This window comes from Sorex araneus, chromosome 4, assembly GCF_027595985.1.
Source record: "Sorex araneus isolate mSorAra2 chromosome 4, mSorAra2.pri, whole genome shotgun sequence".
NCBI lineage: Eukaryota > Metazoa > Chordata > Mammalia > Eulipotyphla > Soricidae > Sorex > Sorex araneus.
The window spans coordinates 80881783-80901235 of NC_073305.1; the positions used below are offsets into that span (position 1 = coordinate 80881783).

Consider the following 19453-nt stretch of genomic DNA (forward strand, 5'->3'; position numbering starts at 1 on the left):
GCTCTTGGTTTTTAATGTGTTTATCCCCTCTTCTGTAACTGCTGTCAATCCTTGATGTTTTGCATGTAAATGTGTAATCTCAGCCTGTATTTTAACCTTACTTCGTTTTCAGTGTTTCTCCCCCTCCTCTATTTTGTCCATTCTCATCTCTCTAATTCCTTCTCTTTCCTTCTTTTCTTCTCTCTTTTCTTTTTTTTTCTCATTAAACTTTGTTTTTAATGGGTCTCAAAATTCTGTGACAGATTTTTGGTCAAGTTGTTTCTATTAAAAAGTACTGATTTTATCAATACCCAAAAATCCATGGCCTTCATATATGCAAACAATGAGGCAGAGGAAAGGGACATGAAAAAAACAATCCCATTCACAATCGTGCCCCAGAAAATCAAGTACCTCGGAATCAGCTTAACCAAGGAAGTAAAAGACCTCTACAAAGAAAACTACAAAACGCTATTCCATGAAATCAAAGAGGACATGAAGAAATGGAAATATATACCCTGCTCGTGGATAGGGAGAATCAATGTTGTCAAAATGGCAATACTCCCCAAAGCATTATACAGATTCAACGCGATCCCTATAAGGATACCCATGACATTCTTCAAAGAAATGGATCAAGCAATCTTAAAATTCATATGGAACAACAAACGTCCAAGTATAGCTAAAACAATTCTTGGGAAAAAGACGATGGGAGGCATCACCCTCCCCAACCTCAAACTTTACTACAAAGCAGTAACAATTAAAACAGCATGGTACTGGAACAAAGGCAGAGCCCTAGACCAATGGAACAGGGTGGAATATCCTTACAAACAACCCCAAATGTATGATCATCTAATCTTTGATAAGGGAGAAAGAGATGTGAAGTGGAGCAAGGAAAGCCTGTTTAACAAATGGTGCTGGCACAACTGGACAACCACATGCAAAAAAATGGGCTTAGACCTCGACCTGACACCATGCACAAAAGTCAGATCAAAATGGATTAAGGACCTCAACATTAGAACACAAACCATAAGGTACATTGAAGACAAGGTCGGCAAAACCCTCCAAGATATTGAAGATAAAGGTATCTTCAAAGGCGACACGGAACTAAGCAATCTAGTAAAAACAGAGATCAACAAATGGGACTACATTAAACTAAAAAGCTTCTGCACCGGAAAAGATACAGTGATCAGAATACAAAGATTATCCACAGAATGGGAAAGGATATTTACACAATACCCAGCAGATAAGGGGTTGATATCAATGGTATATAAAGCACTGGTTGAACTCTACAAGAAGAAAACATCCAACCCCATCAAAAAATGGGGCGAAGAAATGAACAGAAACTTTACCAAGGAAGAAATACGAATGGCCAAAAGGCACATGAAAAAGTGCTCTACATCACTAATCATCAGAGAGATGCAGATCAAAACAACGATGAGATACCACCTCACACCACAGATACCACCTCACACCAAAAGAACAAAAGCAACCGCTGTTGGAGAGGATGTGGGGAGAAAGGGACCCTTCTACACTGCTGGTGGGAATGCCGACTGGTTCAGCCCTTCTGGAAAACAATATGGATGATTCTCAAAAAATTAGAATTGAGCTCCCATTTGACCCAGCAATACCACTGCTGGGAATATATCCAAAAGAGGCAAAAAAGTATAATCGAAATGGCATCTGCACATGTATGTTCATCGCAGCACTGTTTACAATAGCCAGAATCTGGAAAAAACCCGAATGCCCTAGAACGGATGACTGGTTGAGGAAACTTTGGTACATCTATACAATGGAATACTATGCAGCTGTTAGCAAAAAGGAGGTCATGAATTTTTTATTTAAGTGGATTGGCATGAAAAGTTTCATGCTAAGTGAAATGAGTCAGAAAGAGAGAGACAGACATAGAAAGATTGCACTCATCTATGGCATATAGAATAACAGAGTGGGAGACTAACACCCAAGAATTGTAGAAACAAGTACCAGGAGGTTGACTCCATGGCTTGGAAGCTGGCCTCACATTCTGGGGAGAGGGCAACTCAGAGAAGGGATCACCAACTATAATGTAGCCGAAGGCCATGCGGGAGAAGGGAGTTGCGGGCTGAATGAGGGCTAGAGACTGAGCACAGTGGCCACTCAACACCTTTATTGCAAACCACAACAGCTAATTAGAGGGAGAGAACAGAAGGGAATGCCCTGCCACAGTGACAGGGTTGGGTTGGGGGAGATGGGATTGGGGAGGACAGGAGGGATGCTGGGTTTACTGGTGGTGGAGTATGGGCACTGGTGAAGGGATGGGTTCCAGAACCTTGTATGAGGGAAGCATAAGAACAAATGTGTATAAATCCGTAACTGTACCCTCATGGTGATTCATTAATTAAAAATAAATAAATTTATTATTAAAAAATTAAAAAATAAATAAAAATAAAAGGAATAGAAAAAAATAAATAAAATAAAATTTAAAAAAAGTTGTGGAAAATATCCTCAATGGAATACTACTCAGATAAATATTTTTTAAATCAATGGATTTTTTCACTTCTCTTTAGTAAATAAATTCCAAAAAGTAGTCAGTTTTTTTTGTTTATGCATAATTCTATAAAAATTATACAATAGTTTTCCAATGTAATTTTACCATTTTGCTTTACCAGAAGCACTATATGAGAGTTCTGGTTTCTCTAACCCCCAACAAAATTGCTTGGTGTCAGTCTTCTCAGTTTTCATGATACTAGGAGAAATATGAGGGTAGGGGGGTGGAGATGTCATCTCTGTGGTTTAAATTTGCACTGCTCTGATTATTGACTAGTTATGTTAACCACCTTTCCATGTGCATGATTACCGACATCTATCTTTTTTGTCAAAAAACTATTAGAATCTTTTGCCATTTTTCCTATTATGCTTTCTTATTTATATTCCATTATTTATATTCTATTGCAAGAACATTTTATTTTCATATACTCCCCTTGGGTCCTGAAACCTTAATAAATGCACTTATAAGTCTGGCGATCTTATGGTGGTTAATTTTCTGCATAGATCATGTTTTCTATTAATAAAGAGTTTCACTTCTTTCTTTCAAAAAAAAAGTACTGATTTTAAAAACTAATAACTTAAACTGCCACACACACAAAAAAACAAATGGTCCACAAAACAGTTTCCTTTCCCTAGGAAGGTTTTACGATGCACTGTTATCATTAACCAGTCTTTTACTATTAAACTTAAATGGCCAATTGAGATAAACAGTTCTGAGACAATTCTTCCACCACTGATTAAGACTGGGGTGGCAGGTACTGGGGATAATATTCATTTAGCCTTCTGAGCCTTCTGGTCAGACTTAGTAACCTTGCCAGCTCCAGCTGCCTTCTTGTCTACTGCTTTGATGACACCCACAGCAACAGTTTGCCTCATATCACGAACAGCAAAATGACCCAGAGGAGGGTAGTCAGAGAAGCTCTCAACACACACGGGCTTGCCAGGGACCATATCAATGATGGCAGCGTCACCAGATTTCAAGAACTTGGGGCCATCTTCCAGCTTTTACCCAGAACGATGGTCAATCTTCTCTTTCAGCTCAGCAAAATTGCAAGCAATGTGGGCTGTGTGGCAATCCAGCACAGGTGCATAACCAGCACTGATCTGAACGGAATGGTTCAGGATAATCACCTGAGCTGTGAAGCCTGCAGCTTCCACTGGAGGATCATTTTTGCTGTCACCAGCCATTTTTTTTTGTTTTTGTTTTTATGAATTAATTTTTATTATGTATTTGCTATGAGATGCAGAAATATAAGAATGACAGAATTAATGAACTAGTAAATTAGTTAAGAGAAGAATCATGAAAATGGAGAGATAAGCTGATTTTCTATAAGGCAATAAATGATTTTATGAAAATAAAATGATTTAATGAAAATAGGAAATCACATCATTTTGTGGTCTGGAGAGAATGGTATAAAAAGGTATAAAATTACATTCATTAAAAATTAAAAATTTATATGCACACTAGTAAAATCATAACCATTATCATACATATAAAACATTAAACCTAAACTATAAAATGTCCAAGTATTTCTGAGAAAATGAGGCAGATTAATATTTGACCAAAAAATATGCAAGTAAAGGATACTGAACTTTGTCAAAATTACAAATTTCTTCTATCAAAATACACAATAATTAAATGAAAAGCCTCTAACAACATTTGTAATATGTATGTTATTACACATATAGAAGACATAATTCAGAATATTTAAACACCTATAACTCAGTAAGTAGATAATATAATTATAAATGAGTTAAATGTTTGCAAAAGACTTCACCAAAGAACAAATTCAAGTAGATACTAAACATGTGGAAAGATATTTTTAAAAATTAACCATAAGGGAAATATTTTTTCCATCTGGACTTTATTGATCTAATAAAATTACATTAAGAATTGAAATGAATTATGCATTATTGTGCTCATGTTTCCCCCATACAAAGTTCAAGAACCCATCCCTTCACCAGTGCCCATCCTCTACCACCAGTAAACCCAGCATCTCTCCCACCTTCCCCAGTCCTATCTCTCCGCCCCACCCCACACTGCCACTATGGCAGGGTATTCCCTTTTGTTCTCTCTCTCTGATTAGGTGTTGTGGTTTGCAATAAAGGTGTTGAGTGGCCATTGTGTTCAGTCTCTAGTCTACATTCAGCACATGTCACCCCCTCCCCCGCATGACCTCTGACCACATTTTACTTGGTGTTCCCTTCTCTGAGTTGCCCAGAATGAGAGACCAGCCTCCAAGCCATGGAGTCAACATCCTGGTACTTATTTCTACTATTCTTGGGTGTTAGTCTCCTAGTCTACTATTCTATATTCCACAGATTAGTGCAATCTTTCTATGTCTGTCCCTCTCTTTCTGACTCATTTCACTTAGCATGATACTTTCCATGCTGATCCACTTATATGCAAACTTCATGACCTCATTTTTCCTAACAGCTGCACAGTATTCCATTGTATAGATGTACCAAAGTTTCTTCAACCAGTCATCTGTTCTAGGGCACTCAGGTTTTTTCCAGATTCTGGCTACTGTAAACAGTGCTGCGATGAAAATATAAGTGCAGATGTCATTTCGACTGTACTTTTTTGCTTATCTGGGATATATTCCCAGCAGTGGTATTGCTGGGTCAAATGGGAGTTCAACCTCTAGTTTTTTGAGAATCGTCCATATTGTTTTCCAAAAGGGCTGAACCAGTCGGCATTCCCACCAGCAGTGTAGAAGGGTCCCTTTCTCCCCACATCCTCTCCAACAGTGGTTGCTTTTGTTCTTTTGGATGTGTGCTAGTCTCTGTGGTGTGAGGTGGTATCTCATGGTTGTTTTGATCTGCATCTCCCTGATGATTAGTGATGTAGAGCACTTTTTCATGTGCTTTTTGGCCATTCATGTCTCTTCCTTGGGAAAGGTTCTGTTCATTTCTTCGCCCCATTTTTTGATGGGGTTGGATGTTCCTTCTTGTAGAGTTCAACCAGGGCTTTATATACCATTGATATTAACCCCTTATCTGATGGGTATTGTGTAAATATCCTTTCCCATTCTGTGGATAGTCTTTGTATTCTGGTCACTGTATCTTTTGCGGTGTAGAAGCTTTTTAGTTTAATGTAGTCCCATCTGTTGATCTCTGTTTTTACTAGATTGCTTAGTTCCGTGTCATCTTTGAAGATACCTTTATCTTCAATATCTTGGAGGGTTTTGCCGACCTTGTCTTCAATGTACCTTATGGTTTGTGGTCTGATGTTGAGATCTTTAATCCATTTTGATCTGACTTTTGTGCATGGTGTCAGGTTGAGGTCTAAGCCCATTTTTTTGCATGTGGTTGTCCACTTGTGCCAGCACCATTTGTTAAAGAGACTTTCCTTGCTCCACTTCACATCTCTTGCACCTTTATCAATGATTAGATGATCATACATTTGAGGTTGTGTGTGGGGATATTACACCATGTTCCATTGGTCTACAGTTCTGCTTTTGTTCCAGTACCATGCTGTTTTAATTGTTACCGCTTTGTAGTAGAGTTTAAGGTTGGGGAGGGTGATGCCTCCCATCATCTTTTTCCCAAGAATTGTTTTAGCTATCCGTGGGTATTTATTGTTCCATATAAATTTCAGTATTGCTTGATCCGTTTCTTTGAATAATGTCATGTGTATCCCTATAGGGATCGCATTAAATCTGTATAATGCTTTGGGGAGTATTGCCATTTTGACAATGTTTATTCTCCCTATCCATGAGCAGGGGATATGTTTCCATTTCCTCATGTCCTCTTCTATTTCATGGAGTAGCGTTTTATAGTTTTCTTTGTAGAGGTCCTTTACTTCTTTAGTTAAGCTGATTCCAAGGTATTTGATTTTCTGGGGTACGATTGTGAACGGGATTGCTTTTTTCATGTCCCTTTCCTCTGTCTCATTGTTTGCATATAGGAAGGCCATAGATTTTTGGGTATTGATTTTATAGCCTGCGACTTTACTGTATAGGCCAATTATTTCTAGGAGTTTCTTACTAGAGCTTTTAGGATTCTCTAGGTATAATATCATATCGTCTGTGAATAGTGAGAGCTTGATTTCTTCCTTTCTGATCTGAATCCCCTTAATATCTTTTTTTTGCCTGATGGCTATTGCTAATACTTCCAGTACTATATTAAAGAGAAGTGGTGAGAGTGGGCATCCTTGCATGGTGAGAGTTTTTATCATGAATGGGTGTTGGATCTTGTCAAATGCTTTCTCTGCATCTACTGATATGATCATATGGTTTTTATCTTTACTTTTGTTGATATGATGGATTATGTTGATTGATTTCCTAATGTTAAACCATCCTTGCATCCCCGGGATGAATCCCACTTGGTCATGGTGTATGATCTTTTTGATGAGTTGTTGGATTCTATTTTCTAGTATTTTGTTGAGGATCTTCGCATCGGTGTTCATCAAGGATATTGGTCTATAGTTTTCTTTGTTAGTGGTGTATTTGTTTGCTTTTGGTATTAGGGAGATATGTGCCTCGTAGAAACTGTTCAGAAGGGTTCCTGTCTTTTTAATTTCCTGGAAAAGCTTGAGGAGAACTGGCAACAAGTCTTCTTTAAATGTTTGGAAGAATTCGCCAGTGAATCCGTCTGAACCTGGGCTTTTGTTTTTGGGGAGACTTTTGATTACAGTTTCGATTTCCTTGATATTTATGGGCCTATTCAGGTATTTCAAGTCTTCTTGGTTCAGTCTTGGGAGATTGTAGGAATCAAGGAATTCATCCATTTCTTTTAGGTTCTCTTGTTTTGTGGCATACAGACTTTCAAAGTAGTCTCTGATGATCTTTTGAATCTCCTTGGTTTCTGTTGTGATGTCCCCCTTTTCATTTCTGATTCGGTTTATTACGGTTCTCTCTCTTTCTTTGTGAGTCTTGCTAGCAGTTTGTCAATCTTATTTATTTTCTCAAAGAACCAACTCTTGGTTTCATTGATCTTTTGGATTGTTTTTCAGGTTTCCATATCATTAATTTCTGCTCCAATTTTTATTATTTCTTTCCTTCGGTCTGGTTTGGGTTCCTTTTGCTGGTCCTCTTCTAAGATCTTGAGCTGCGAAGTCAAGCTATCTATATAGGCCCTTTCTTCCTTTCTGAGGAAAGCTTGCATAGCTATAAATTTTCCCCTTAATACAGCCTTAGCTGCGTCCCATAGGGTCTGGTAGCTTGTGTCTTCATTCTCATTTGTTTCAAGGTATTTTTTGATTTCTTCCTTGATTTCCTTTGTGACCCACTCATTGTTCAATAGTGAGTTGTTTAATTTCCAAGTGTTTGATTTGGTTCTCCGTGTCTGTGCATGATTAATTTCCATCTTCAGTGCATCATGGTCTGAGAAGATAGTTGATATAGTTTCTATCTTCCCGATTCTATTAAGGTATAATTTGTGGCCCAGAACGTGGTCTATTTTGGAAAATGATCCATGTGCGCTGGAAAAGAATGTGTATTCTTTCTTTTTGGGGTATACAGCCCTGTATAGGTCTATTATCTCTGAATCTTCCATGTCTTCCTTCAGAGACATTGTTTCCTTGCTGAGTGTTGTTCTTGTCGATCAATCCAGAGGTGATAAAGCAATGTTGAAGTCTCCTACTACTATCGTGTTGCTACTTATGTCCTCCTTAAATTCTGTTAGGAGTTCTTTTAAGTATTTTGCTGGTCGTTCATTAGGTGCGTATATGTTTAAGAGTGTGATTTCTTCCTGTTGTACATATCTCTTGATGAATAGAAAATGGCCTTCACTGTCTCTTCTGATCTTTTTCAGCCTGAAATCTATGTTGTCGGATACTAGAATGGCCACCCCAGCTTTTTTGAGGGAGTTGTTTGCTTGCAGGATTGTTTTCCATCCTTTGACTTTGAGTCTGTGTTTGTTCTGGCTATTCAGATGTGTTTCTTATAGGCAGCAGAAAGTTGGGTTTAGTTTCCGAATCCATTTTGCCACTCTGTGCCTCTTGATTGGTGCATTTATACCGTTAACATTAAGAGAAATTATTTTCATGGGATTTTGTGCCATCTTTCTGTAGGGTTTGTTGTTCTTATAGGTCTTTTTCCTTGTCTTATAGTAGCCCTTTGAGTCCTTCTTTTAAATTTGTTCTTGAGTCTATGAAGTTCCTGAGCTGTTGTTTCTCTGTGAAATAGTGTATGGTTCCTTCAAGTTTAATTGAGAGTTTAGCCGGGTAAAGTATTCTTGGTGAGGCATTCATTTCATTGAGTTTTTTCACTATATCCCACCATTGTCTTCGGGCTTGGAAGGTTTCTTCTGATAGGTCTGCTGTGAATCTAAGGGGTGCTCCTTTGTATATGATCTCCTTCTTTGATCTTGCTGCTTGCAGTATTGTGTCTCTATCCATAGCATCCATCATTCTGACTATGATATGCCTTGGGGACTTTTTATTTGGGTCCCTTTTATCTGGCACCCTCCGGACTCTTTGGATCTGGATGCCCGCATTCTCTTGTTCTGGGAATTTCTTAACAATGATGTCTTTAATTGTGTTTTTTTCATTGGGGTTACTTCCCTGTGCTTCTGGTACTCCAATGATTCTTATGTTGTTTCTCTTGAGGTCATCCCCTAGGACTCTAATTCGCTCTAGAGCCATTTTGAGGTCTTTTGCCATTATTTGTTGTTGCCTATATGTTTTCTGCATCTCGTCTTCAAGATCACTGATTCTTACTTTGGCAGCAGTCATTCTACTGTTAAGGGCTCCTACTGAGTTTTTTATTTCATCTACCAATTCTTTTAATTGTGTCACTTCTGTTCGTAGCTTCGAAATTTCTGCTCTCATTTCTGTTCGTAGCTTTGAAATTTCTGCTCTCATTTCTTCCTGGATTATCTTGGTGGATCGATCCAATGCTGCATCCATATCCTCCCTTAATTTATTGGATGTTCGATCCATAGTTGTTTTGAGTTCTTCAACCATCTTCACAATTTCCTCTCTGAATTCTTTATCAGAGAGGAGACTATATTTCTGGGGAGTCATTGCTGGGGTTGCAGAGATCCTCCCTTCCATCTCTGCTGGTGGTGGAGATTTTCGCTGTTTCTTCATGTTGATATGGGTTTTACTATTAAGCGCTCTCCTTAGCTTGAGAGGGGTCTCAAGAGAAAGCGTGGGGCTATGATCTTTTTAAAAAGGACTCTATGTGCAGCTCGATGAGTTCATTAACAGTTTTTGTGAAATGAGGATAGGCTAGGTCAGTTGACTCTTAACATATAGTGACTAAGATGACCAGGGTATTTTCAGAGGGATAGATTCTATCGATTAAGGTGTCTGCTCCAGAAGGAGGCCACGCCCCTTTCGAGGCCACGCCCCTTACGTGTGGACACGCCCCTTACAACCTGATAGAGATAGGAGGGGTCAGGCCCACCGCAGGGAGACTCAGAGGCGCGAGATGGGCAGGGTCTAGGGTCTCCAGGGACCCAGGCCGTGGTCGCGGGGGGATACGAGCGCTCTTCCACAGGGGGTAGGGCCCGAGAGGGAGAGTGCCACTCACCTAAGAGCTGTCACCAGCCATTTTACTATGACAAACATCTTTAACAGACTCGTTGTTGATGTTGAAGCCCACGTTGTCCCCAGGAAGAGCTTCTCTAAGAGCTTCATGGTGCAGTTCAACAGACTTAACTTCAGTTGTAACATTGACTGGAGGGAATGTGACCACCATACCAGGTTTGAGCACACCAGTCTCAACTCGGCCCACAGGGACAGTACCAATACCTCCAATCTTGTAAACTTTCTGGAGGGGCAGACGCAGGGGGTTGTCAGTTGGACGAGTGGGAGGCAGGATGCAATCCAGAGCTTCAAGCAGTGTGGTTCCACTGGCACCGCCATCCTTACAGGTGACTTTCCAACCCTTGAACCAGGGCATATTAGCACTTGGCTCCAGCATGTTGTCACCATTCTAACCAGAAATTGGCACAAATGCTACTGTGTCAGGGTTGTAGCCAATTTTCTTAATGTAGGTGCTGACTTCCTTAACAATTTCCTCGTATCTCTTCTGGCTGTGGGGTGGTCCAGTGGAATCCATTTTGTTAACGCCAACAATGAGTTGTTTCACACTCAGTGTGAGTGCTGCCACTCATTTCTGATTGTATTCAACCTAACACTAGAATTTCCTCTAAGTTTGGCCCATTCAGATGATCACTTCCACTTGGTTGGATACCCAACCTTCATCACTTTCCCCACCCGACATGAGCTCCCACTCTTCTGAAACAAGCCCACATTGGAGGAGAGTGGGAGATCACTCATTCCCCATGCTAAAATGATCTCGAACTCTGTTTAAATCAAGCCCATTGTTTCCATGAAAAGCTCACTTTTTGGCCCCTCTCACCTTCAACCCAGATCTTCAAGTCACCAAGAGAGCTAATTCTGGGGAAACATTATTGGTTATTCTTGAAGGTGAGAAAAAAATGGTTTTCTCCTGGATCCAGTCTTTTTTGCATAGGGGTTAATCCTGGCTCATGCACTCAGGAATTACTCCCGGTGGTGCTCAGGGGACCATATGGGATGCTGGGAATCGAACCCGGGTCGGCCGCGTGCAAGGCAAACGCCCTACCCACTGTGCTATTGCTCCAGCCCCCTCCATTTGTTCTTCTAAGGGAAACCAATTACACTCTCATTTCAAAGATTAAACAATAGTTGACTGCAACTCGTTTTGCAATAAAAGATGGCCTATGTATGTCAATAAATTGCAATCTGCAAAAATTCACACTATCATCTTATAACAGGCTTGGGGGATTTGGATAAAAGTTTTTCCATGCATATGCCATGCAAAAAGAATGGATATATATCTTTCTCAAGCCATTCCTTCAAATCTCATTAAATTCTGGCAGACATTTATTTTTGGGTCTGTTTTCATTTCTTTATAAGACTTCAAATGTGTTTATCAAAGCAATAAACCTTTTAGTTCAGTCTTCACTGATCATTTAGGCTTCACAGCATTCATGATTTTGATGGGAGACCAAGGAGAGCTGTTTGTGGATTTGGGTGATTTAAAGCAAATGTTTCTGTCAGCTCTTTCTTTTAATGGTTACAAATGACTCACAGGTCTCAGCACCGTGCTCTTAGCAAACTGGGTAAGGTAAGTTGGCTGTGAACAATTTGAAAGATACATTTTCCACTTAGAGTGGCTACTTACTTGAGTAGTTTGACTACAAATTGTTGTGAAAATATCAGTGTAAATAACAGCACTTAATTCCTGACATCTTGTGCTTTATTCTCATGATTTTATTTTATTTTTTTAAAATCAAACAAGTAGTTTATAATGTCTCAGATAGAACTTACAGTGTTTTGATTTGAAATTAGGCATACAGTTAGATGCTAGGAAACTCAATAGCAAATATTAAGTATTCTTCGACCAGGTTCCTTGCCAAGAACTTCACAGAGTGATAAGGGTCACAGAGATCTCTAAATCACTGTTTCTTTTGACCATGGCCTACTTTCAACCTTGTTTCTTCTTACAGCTCCAAAGTGCTACTGTTTGACCCCCTAGCCTATTGTGGTCTCATGTTTGCTTGCTTTTCACCTGGGGACTTGGAATATTCCAGAGGCCTACACAGGATCATATAACCTCTGGCTAAGGAATATTTTTCTAAACTTATTCTAAAACCCTAAGCTCACAGAGCTTGTGAATGAGATGGCATTGTATCCCAGCAGCTGGAAGACTTGCTATAGCCCTTTTCTGCTCATTTCTTATCATTAGTCAAGAAGTCAGAGACTGATCTGGGATTCGAGAGAGGACAGGGGAAGAAGTGCCAAAGGAGTTAACAGTCAACAGCAGAAAGACACAGGGCACACTCCCTTTAACTTATTTGGTGTAAATAAGTGCAACTAGGTCATAATATAATGTGGTTAAGAGCAAGAGCAGTATTCATTTTATTTTTTATGTCATATTTCCTCTCAGGTAACAACCACTCAAATATAAATATCTGAGTGGAAGTGAGTGCAAACATAATGACTTGAAACACTTTAAAACTGCAGCAAGGGCTGAGGACAGTATTTCAAGTGGTAGAAGACATGTCTGATATGCCCCAAACTCTTTATTTCATCTCTGATACCTCATGCTCCTTAATCCAAACCACTAGCTATAGCAAACCATCACCAGAGTATCACCTTAGGCCAGGAAAGCCCCATTTAAAAGAGCATGCTAGGTGTGATCCCTTACAAAAAGCTAAAACAAAACAGCTGCTATATGTGAACCCTCAAGAATAATTCCAAGAAAACTCAGGCAAAGTGTCCATTAAAAAAATACTCACATTCAGGCCAGAAGCTTGTACAGTTGTTAGGGTGTTCTAGCATGCATATGGCCAGGGTCTGATTCCTGGCACTCCTTGACATGGCCCCACAAAGCACTGCCAGATGCATCCCTGGAGACCCTCGAGAGCACAAAGTGGTCCAGGTACTACCCAGTACTACAGGTCTCAAGGTACTTGTATTGAAAATAATGGCTTGGTTTTCTTAGTATCCTAGATGGGGGCCCTGGCCATCCTAAACACCATTTAAGACAACATCCTCTGCCAAAGGCCACCACTAAATGGTAGCAAGAACAAGACTGACCCAGTACTCGGTTCAGAAGATTGAAAGAGTTCATTTTAGTATGGACAACTACTTAACGGGGAGGGTATTAGACCTTGAAGGATTAGATTCTAAAAAACATAGGTAGGGTAGGGGAATGGAATCCATTGGAAGACTGCAATTTTATCAATTTCTGTTTTGGATATGCCAATATCTTATTTTGTGGCAGTCAGGAAATTGTTATTTGTTGTTATTCAGGTAACTATATATATAATTCAACAAAATTTGGAGGTAATGCTACAGCTGTGGTGATCCTAGTGTGGCCCCCAGACATGCAACATCAGAATCCTTTTCTCCAGGGAACCTATTAGATATGCAAATGCCAGGACTAGGGGTGAACCTAGTGGAGGTCTCCCAAGAAGTATTCCCTTTCCATCAGCATTATAACAAGTGGCCAGTATGTGATAAGCACAAGGTTCAGCCACACACCTACAGAGATGCTGAACTTCCCAAGTCACCTCTCCAGTGCTTCCTAACAATTTCAGGATGACTTAAGAGTATCTGATAACAACAAAGATGGGTTGATTGTATAATCTGACAGAGGGGGAAACTTTAGCAGCATGCCTGTAAAGAGAAATGGGAAATAAAGAACAAGAAGAAATGTAAGGACTTCACAAGAACTGGAAAGTGAAATGGAATTTACTAGCCAACTCTGAAATTGCCCATCTGGAAAGAAGCAGCTTTGATTTTTCAAAGTCATCAGTCTGTTGAGATTGATACTTTCAAAATCTGTGATTATTTTCTCAGGAGGGAAGCTGTTTATAAAACACTTCTGAGGATCTTTCTGGCCAGACTCCTTCTGGAATCAAAAACATTTTCTCTTTTCTAGATGGGCTCTGTCAGATGCCTTGAAGAGATGGTTTTTAAAACGTCTTTGACAACGTTCCCATTACTTCCCTGCAGGCAGCTCAGACAGCTCTGCTCTCTACTATTTTGCTCTGGTACCTGTTTCCATGTTTAGAGTTATTCAATATGGGGCTAAACAGCTGCAGTGTCTGCAGGTGCTTGTGGCAACCTGCTACAGATGGTACTAGGTGTGAAGGGCTCAGACAGTGGCACAGGTTCTCTGTCCTGCTTTGGAAGACGGTGGTAAATTAGTTAAGCACTTTAGCCTGATTTTACTCCACTAAAAAGCAGAGCCAGATGCGCGGCCCTTCCTGTATAGGAAATTCTGCTGAAAGGGATAAATATATCATTTTAAAGTTCCAGCACTATTCCTGTTTCTGGGAATGATAACAGATTATGGCCGGTCACTATCAATAGGGATTGCTAGTGCCCAGAGTTAGGGTAGCTCACCTGGAGAAGGATCTCAGAGTCTTGGACTCTCTCTCAGTGATGAATCCAATGGACTCATCCATTCACTCCATTAAAGACAGGTAATGTAGAACATGAAAAAGATGGACTAAGAACTTGTTAAGGATAAGATCCTCCTAAAGGTGCCTGGTATTCATGTTCATTCTCATACACTGCTACTGTATGCCATGCCAGGAAGTCAGGGAGCTAAGAATGGGTCAACCATCACATAAAATCCTGGGTCCTGTGAGACATTCTAGGATCTTGGAATTTGATAGAAATATATCAAATCGTGATAATCCACAGTTTAGACTACATGCTACTAAAATCTCTTTTAAATGTTGACCTTGGGTTACAGAACTGAGATTTCTGAGCAGAAGGGCTGAGATAATGAAGGTGGGTTAATAGTAACATTTTAGTGGAAGGTCTTGGGCATTTTGAGGGTGTTGAGGTGCAGAAACCATAATCAAACCCATAAGTGTTAACGCCATTATAAACTTGCTACTTAAACTATAATTAAAGATATATATTTCATTATTCTCACAAATATAATTTTCTTATAATTTGAATAAAATATTGTCTTCAAGATTTTAGAAATAGAGCACATAAATATTGGGAATAGTTAAAGCTTTGTAAAGAATGTTTATGTAAAGAAAGAGGACAGTCTAAATAATTTCTTGGGTTCCAGAGTCCTAAAGATGAACTGTTTTACATACAACTATACAAGCAAAAAATGAACACACTAATTTAAAATTATATCCAATAAAAGCAGGATCATACAATGAAATCAGAAATGTTACAATTCAGGACTAACTTATATTATTAATCATTCAAAGGTTTATTAACTCTATATTAGGCTTTATATATTATTTAATCAATTTTGAAAGAAGTTAAGTTCATAAATGCAATAGATTTTTGGTAGTATTTCATTACCAAAACATGTGCTATAGATGGACTAGAGCGATAGCACAGTGGGTAGGGCGTTTGCCTTGCACACGTTGACCCGGGTTCAATTCCTCCATCCCTTTCGGAGAGCCCATCTCTCTCGGAGAGTCTGGCAAGCTACCGAGAGCATCCCACCCACTCGGCTGAGCCGTGGAGTATTCAATATGCCAAAAACAGTAACAAGAAGTCTAAAAATGGAGATGTTACGGGTGCCCGCCTGAACAAATTGATGAACAGTGACAGTGACAGTGCTATGGGTATGTACATCCAAATTATATACTTTTATTCTACATTATCAAGAGAGTAGTCACCACATAAGGTGGATTCCAGTTTAAGCTCATGAAAGTGTTAGATTTTTAAGTTATCACCTCAATATTTAGTTCTTATGCACTGAACATTAATTCATTCATTCGTACTTTTGCAATATAAAGTCTGTTCAGCTCTAAGAACAAGGTCAGTATTTTACTCCCTCATGTACATTGTATTAAAATATACTCTTCATGTGAGACTTTACAAAATGTTTTTCTACTAATACTTTGAAATGTCAGTTGATGTGAGATATTTCAACTATACAAATGGTTTAAACTATATTTTAACAGCATTCTACCTGCAGTGCATTAAGACATGCTAAAAATGCTGAATAAAATTTGGTGAGGAAAATTCAGAACAAGAAACAGTTTAGGGGATTAGATATGGTATGTCTCCACCTTCTGGCCACTAGGCAAAAAGGCATTTCTGAAAATTTCTCTGGGAATAAACGAGTTTATGCAACCCAAATCGCTACCTATTACGAACATGTTCAAATATTTCATGAACATCTAATCTAGGTGAGATTTCATATAAAGAGTGAACCTTTCGAATAGTATATAGTGAATCTTACTTTATTCTTTTGTAAAAAGAATCTCTTATAAAATAAAACTTTGAAGAATGCAAAGTGCATTCATGTTATTTGAAAAATATTTAAGGTTAACAAGGATGATAGTCTTAGACTATTTGTCAACTTTTGGTTTCCAGCATTTTTAAAAATCGTGATGTTGGTCAAACTTACCACTGAGAGATAGTTGGGACATGCAAGAATCTGAGAGTAGAAAGGGTCTCAACTTCTGCAGGGTTAAATTTACCCACTAGCAACACCATTTGTTAGTATGTAAGTTGAAGGAATACCTTGACTTTTTAAATATATATATATATGTATATATATATATATAGGTTATTCCTATGAGAGCCTGAACTGGCATGGGCAGGTAGTGTTGTGTCCAGTGGTGCAGACTATAGGGCATCACAGGTTGCCTGGGATCACACTTGGGATTTTGCACATTTTATCAGGTGATCTATCACTGGGACTAGTTATCTCCCAAGTTCTCTAAATCAGTTGAAGACATTTCAGATATTAAACTGAGAGAAGAGCCCATGGGTTCCTGAGAAAATCACATTAAACAAACTCATGAAATTTATAAAACGTCCACTAACAGGTGAATGAATAACTGATAGTTTATACACATTGTGAAATATTCAATTATTTAAAGAAAAATGTCTACTATAGCGCATGTGTAAATGGATGAATTTATAGGACATTAGGGTAAATAAAATAATCTAGACACAAAATAGTAAAATTATATGGTTGCACTTTTACGATATACTAAGACTGTCATCCCGTTGCTCATTGATTTGTTCGAGCAAGCACCAGTAACGTCTCTCATTGAGAGACTTATTGTTACTGTTTTTGGCATATACAATATGCACGGGTAGCTTGCTAGGCTCTGCTGTGCGGGCTCCATACTCTCAGTAGCTTGCCAGGCTCTCCAAGAGGGGTGGAGAAATCGAACATGGGTCCGCCACGTGAAAGGCGAACGCCCAACCGCTGTGCTATCGCTCCAGCCCATACTAAGACTAGATGAGTCAAATTTTGAGACTGGGAATAGAATAAAGGATATCTGGGACTGAGTGAGGGAACATGTTCTTTTTAATAGATAGGGTATTTTAGCACTGTAGCACTGTCATCCCCGTGTTCATCGATTTGCTCGAGTGGGCACCAGTAACGTCTCCATTATGAGACTTGTTGTTACTGATTTTGGCATATTGGATATGACACGGGGAGCTTGCCAGGCTCTGCCTTGCGGGCGGGATACTCTCAGTAGCTCTCCGAGAGTAATGAAGGAATCGAACCCAAGTTGGCTGCATGCAAGGCAAATGCCTACCTGCCATGCTATCGCTCCAGTCCATAGGGTATTTTAGCCAGGAAAAATGAAAAAAAATCTGGAGATGGCTAGTGTAAATGGTTGCACAACAATGGGATTACTTAATGCCACAAAACTGTACACAGATCCAATTTTATTTTATTTTTTTACATTGACTGTCCAATTTTCCCAACAACATTTATTCAAGAGACTTTCCTTGCTTTATTTCATGCATTCAATTCCTTTGTCATAAACTGAAGTCCCTTTCTCACCTGAAGATTTCTAACAATTTATTGTAGGTCTTCAAGGTCCAATATATGGAAGACATAGATATAATTGTCCCTTTCTCCCCCTAAAACTAATATAAAATAACTTAAAGTATTTGTAATAATAGTAATGGTGTTTCTTATTTTAATCTTAGCTACAATTTATTGAACACTTATTTTTTCAGCTTTTCCGACATTGTAACACTCCTGACATTGGTAAGGCTAACAGACACTAAGAAACTTTCAGAAGGCCCCATAGTTACTAAGTGGCAGAGCTGAATTTTCAACTCAAATCTGTCTCTAAGCCTCTCCTGACTCTAATTCTTTACCATAAAAGTTCAAGTCAAGGGGCTGGAGTGATAGCATAGCGGGTAGGGCGTTTGCCTTGCACACGGCCGACCCGGGTTCAAATCCCAGCATCCCACATGGTCCCCTGAGCACCGCTAGGAGTAATTCCTGAGTGCAGAGCCAGGAGTAACCCCTGTGCATCGCCAGGTGTGACCCAAAAACCAAAAAAAAAAAAAAAAGTTCAAGTCAAAACAGTTCTTAATACCATAATACCAGAGGCACACAAACCAATCTCAGAACCCAGCAGCTTTTGGCAGAAATGCATCTGGACTGAGCATTAAGCTACAGTGCCGTGCCACCATGGGTGGGGAAAGGTGTTTGTCCCTTCCGCCTTTTCTCCCTGGTGGCAGGGTGGCTGCCACCTTTTCAGAGCCTATTGGACAGCCATGTATGAGACTGCAATGACATGACACGCCGGGCCTCATGGGATTGGGGGTGGAACCGACCCTTCTTCCCGCCCTGATGAGGACCTGAGTTGCTGCCCACGAACGGCTCCTGGCTCCAGAATGGCCATGATCCCAGAGGCACACAAAACAATCTTGGATCCCAACGGTTTTTGGCAGAAATCCCTCCAGACTTATTACTAAAATATCGGAAATCCAAAATGCTCTTCATATCAGCAATAGAAAACAAATTATCTAATGCTGCCTCTTTGGCAGATCTGAATGTTGGGGAAAATTCCAAATAATAATGGTGGATCTTTTGTTGAAATATTGAATGTGATCAAAGCAGAGAGAGTGTGAGGTGGAAATCATCTGCCACATATGTGGGGGTGGGTGGGATGGGGGTATACCGGGGTTCTAGGTGGTGGAGGGTGTACACTGGTGAGGGATTGGGTGTCTGATCATTGTATGACTGAGACTTAGACTGGAAAGCTTTGCAACTGTTCTCACGATGATTCAATAAATAAAATAAAATAAAAACAAACAAAAAGGACAGTTCTTAATAGTAAAAAGATGTATGGTTATATGATAAGTGGAAACAAGGTTCTCCTCATTAGGTTTAAATTCAGAAAGCTTAAGTTGGTTTTCTTCATCTGTTCATCTAGTTCAGGGATGAACTACACTTTGGATATAGGTGTGGAATCAATATTTCAATTAATGGGCTTCCCACCGTTAAATAAAAAGATTGTTGCAATAAAAGTTCTGATCAGTCTGTGCTCATGTACAAAAGTGACAGTAATTGGGAAACAGAACAAGCAGCAGCATCTGGGCAGGAAGTGAAGGTCACAGGGGAAGATGCAGTGCTTATTACAGTGCTCAGCACAGGCTGAGTGTTTTAGTTGGTACCTGGGAATGGGGTTGCTAGTACTCTCATTGTTAGCATTTTGAAAAATCTCCATACAAACTTCCAGAGAAATTGAACAA

At 39.5% G+C, this 19453-nt stretch overlaps 1 protein-coding gene and 1 pseudogene across 2 annotated transcripts in view; both read right to left on the minus strand.

Annotated features, from left to right (window-relative positions):
• The window catches only part of RCAN2 (regulator of calcineurin 2), a 339550-nt gene that overhangs the window by 209376 nt on the left and 110721 nt on the right, over nt 1–19453 (minus strand). The window lies entirely within an intron of this gene.
• LOC101538613 (elongation factor 1-alpha 1-like) lies at nt 3161–10544 on the minus strand (annotated as a pseudogene).